At 38.0% G+C, this 4,444-nt stretch overlaps 1 pseudogene; it reads right to left on the minus strand.

Moving 5' to 3' along the window:
• Window positions 1–1,373: 1,373 nt before the first annotated feature.
• LOC118717824 lies at window positions 1,374–2,038 on the minus strand (annotated as a pseudogene).
• Between the last annotated feature and the right edge of the window lie 2,406 nt (window positions 2,039–4,444).

Genomic DNA, 4,444 nt, shown 5'->3' on the forward strand with positions numbered 1-4,444 from the left:
AAATTTTAAAAAATGGAAGAAAGGCTGAAACCGGTTTGGCTCAGTGGATAAAGTGCCGGCTTGTGGACTGAAAGGTCCCCAGTTCGATTCCAGTCAAGGGCATGTACCTTGGTTGCGGGCACATCCCCAGTAGGGGTGTACAGGAGGCAGCTGATTGGTGACTCTCTCTCATCAATGTTTCTAACTCTCTATCCCTCTCTCTTCCTCTCTGTAATAAATCAATAAAATATATATTTTTTAAAATGGAAGAAAAAAAAACTACTAGATATAGAGTTCAAAACCACAGTTATAAGATTATTCAATAATCTTCTAGAAACCTCTGAGGAACTTAGTGATACTATCAAGGATCTTATTGTAGTAAGAATGCCAAAGAAAAGGAAAAGGAAATTAAGCATACACTGACTGAAAGAATAATATACAGGGATTAACAGTAGACTAGAAGATCCTGAGAATCAAGTCAATGATTTGAAATATAAGAAAGCAGAAAACACCCAACCAGGAGAGCAAAAAGAAAAAAGAATCCAAAAATATGAAAATAGTGTAATTTAATTAATTAATATTTAATTAAAATATTAAAGTTCTTTTATAACTTCAGGGAAGAAAAAGAGAATAAACAAATACAATAAAATGGGAATAAATGATTGAAGAGGACATCTCGATAATATGTAAGCAAGAATCTCAAAAAGTTTAATTTTAAAATGTACAGGGTATCCCAAAAACTGTATATGCATTTTAACAGCTGATAGCTCAGTTTGGAAAAATGAAATGTATTCTAATAAACACTGACTTTATAATTATTCAAAGTGTGTGTGTATATATACTTGGGACACCCTATATTTGAATGATCACTCAGAATTTTTATTCACTTAGTAATCCAGTTTAAGAGTTAGCCCCTTTCAACATATTTGTTAGTGTTTTAATTTTTCATGAAGTGCTTATTTACGTAACTTATTATTCTTCTGTTGAGTTGTATATTTATATTATACATTTTAATATTTTCTCTTTTATCAGATGTCAGGATGCCATTTTACTTAGTCAAAAAAAGCTTCTAAGAATTTTTTTTTTTAAATGTCCATTCAGCTTTATTGGAGGAAGCCCTGCACTACAACTGCTTTCAATAGTGTAAGCTGCTGAAACTGGTTTAGCTCAGTGGATAGAGCGTCGGCCTGCAGACTGAAAGATCCCAGGTTCAATTCCAGTCAAGGGTATGTACCTTGGTTGTGGGCACATCCCCAGAAGAGGCAGCTGATCGATGATTCTCATCAATGTTTCTAACTCTCTATCCCTCTCTCTTCCTCTCTGTAAAAAAAATCAATAAAATATATATTTTTTAAAAATAGTGTAAGCCCTACCTTACCCAATGCCTGCTGGACTCAGAGGATCATTTCCAGCTGCGAGACATTACTGATGACCTGTTTGAACAGCTCCGTGGAGGGGATGGTGGTATCGTCTGACTTCTGCTGCTGGCTGGCAAAGCTGTAGTGGCTGATGAGGCCTAGGACCCATGCTCGCTTCTTGGTGTAGCCTGTCCTCTTGTGGGTGTGTTGAAGAAGAGGCTCCAGGTAGCCTCAGTGAAGAGGATTTTCTCATAGGCCTTCTCCATGCATCCAGCAATCTCATCTCTGACAGTGCCAAGCAGGATGTCAATGAAGAAGGTCTACCTCTCGGCAGGAATGTTGCCTTTGGCCAGGAACACCTTTGTTGGTGCTGCCCTCCATTAAGTATGCTCAAGAGGCCCAGAATGCTTGATGTATGCATGGGTCTGGATGTCCTTGGCAGTCAGCCACTCCCATTCCGTGTGGAACTCAGCCACCCAGTTCTGAGGCAGCAGGAAGAGAAGGCTATGGCCCAAGAGCTGGTATATGCATGCTGACTCAGGGAGCTCTTCCGGGTCAGAATGAGCTGCTGTTTGGCAGTTTGATCCCTATCATTGGCAGGAAATTGAGCTCCAGCAGTACTGGCTTGAGACCTCCCAGCTCTTCCCGGCACCTGCTGAGGCTGACACTTTTATGGTTCCACTCTTAAGCTGCTAGTACATGCAGGCCATGGCCATGGCCATGGAAGGTTAGTTAGAGGAGCCCACTGGGCAGTTTCAAGTTGCAGCTACCATCTTCATGATCATGTTTAAGATTTTTAATCTCAAGATTTTGTCTCAATCCTGCCAAATTCTATCACATAGGTATATCATAGAAATATTACATATAACGTCTAACTCTGTATATTCTTTTTTCCTCTATAGACAACACAAATATAAATCCATTGAAACAGAGCCTACTTATTTCCTCCATTGTGGAGCCATCTTTGACTTACCAGAAAGATTTTTTGACTTCTACTCTTATCTTTCAGGATCTTATTCTTATATATGTTGTATTTATCACACTCTGTTGTAGTCCTGTGCTCATTTCTGAAAAACAAAACAAAACAAAAAAAACAAACTCTCAATTGTGAACTCTTATTCATTTGCTTCCCAAGATTTATCACAATGTCTAGTGCTTAGCAGGTTTTCAGTGATTATAAGAGAATAGATAGGTAACTAAACAAAATGAGATTCATCCATAGAAGACAGTAGCTATAATATTCACTTGCAGGTTGTAAACTCATCATTTTGTGCCTTTCATTTGTGAGGAACAAACTCTAGTCAGATGCAGAGAGCCACTGTTAGTCTTCATTATTTCCCACTGGCCTTTGGTCTACTGAACAAAATTATTCACATTTGTCCGATTGTATTGACTTGAGCCACCTATTACTATGGTCCTTTTGTTTCTTTATGTTTTAATTCATTCTTCTGGACCATTCTATTTCTCTGCTGATCTAGTATTAGCTGGAAGTTTAATTAGTATAATCACTAGTGCCTTTTTATATTGTTTTTGTATGCAGTAAGTGGAAAAGAAGTTGGAAGAACTCTCAGAAGTCTCTGTCTAGATAACACCTCACAATTAGCTCTAACATGCTTCCTAATTATTCCATGCTTGCCTTCTTGAGTTATGTCTAAAGATATCTTTGGTCTACTTTCAACCCAAGACAATAGACTTGCAACATAAAAATAATGAGTGCACGTGAGTCTGCTACTTCAAGTGCACTCTAAGCCACTATCTTTCATTAATATGTCCTGACATTCAAATCTGATTTGAATCTCAACCAAGGTCCTTAAGTTTTGGACATGAAATCACCAAATAACCTCCAGCCACGCAGAAACAGAAAAGTTGGGTTTTAAATGCCTGGAAGTGGCCAGAATTCAAGTCACAGAAGGAAACCTTGTTGGGCAAATGTTAGCCCTTAATAATCTGGTTAGAAATTCACTGTACACTTTGTGTATCATTTTTAATAATAGACAACAGCCTACAACAAACACTTCTGGTCCATAGAGAATTTCCACACATATTTGTTGATTAATCGAATTAACTAGATACAGCAAACATGGAAGATAGAGCACAACAGGGTGTGCAAGAGTGACTGAGGCAGTAAGAAACCTCAGTAATAGTCAGTAATAGTCAGGGCCTTCAGGGAGATGCAGACTACAGAGTCAGACTAAGTGACTGGGATAGTCAAAGGTCCAGATCAAAAAGAGATTGGTGTCTAACTAATAGCAGTGACACAACCAACCAAAAAGGGGCATACAACCATTGCATGGCAGGATGTCCTGGTAGAAATGAGCAAATTGTGTAAAGCAGTCAAATGGTTAGTAGTAGCATGATGGCTAAGAGGGGAACAGGTCTTCAAGAAATACTGTGGTTAATATACTCTTCCAGAGAGAAAAGTGCTTTGACATATTCCCTGCTTTTTGTTTGTTTTTTTTGTTAATCCTCATCTGGGGATATTTTTCCCATTAGAGAGAGTGGAAGGGAGGAAGAAAGAGAAAAGGAGAGAAAAGAGAGAAACAGAGACAGTAACAGAGACAGGGAGAGAGAGAGATTGGTTGCCTTTTCCAAATGTCCAGACCAGGGACCCAGGATGGAACCTGCAACCCAGGTATGCACCCTTGACCAAGAACTGAACCTGAGACCCTTTCTTGCAGGATGTCAGCACTCTAACCACTGAACCACAACAACCAGGGCAACATATTCCCTGCTTTACGAAATATTAAAATTGGAACAAAGCATATTATCAAGTAGTTAAATTTCAAACCATTAAAGCGAATACATTGCAATTTATATAAATATGTCTCTAACATTGAATGTGAAATAATTGTTTAAGTTTTTCAGACTTTTTTTTTCCTAATAGGTGACCATTTACTTTTTTTCAGATCACCTCCAAATTTCCCCCTACTATAGAATGAATAATATACACAGAAGAATTTATGCCAACTTTTGAAATCCTCAATAAATGGAGAGAAAAGAATCACAAAATAATCTTAAGTAACACGCAGATGGTGGCCGAGGTTATACATCAATTGTTTTTGTAGAAAATTATTGCTAATAAAGTTAATGGAAATTGTCACATAATC

The sequence above is a fragment of the Pipistrellus kuhlii genome, unplaced genomic scaffold (assembly GCF_014108245.1).
Source record: "Pipistrellus kuhlii isolate mPipKuh1 unplaced genomic scaffold, mPipKuh1.p scaffold_m20_p_13, whole genome shotgun sequence".
In the NCBI taxonomy this organism is placed as follows: Eukaryota; Metazoa; Chordata; class Mammalia; order Chiroptera; family Vespertilionidae; genus Pipistrellus; species Pipistrellus kuhlii.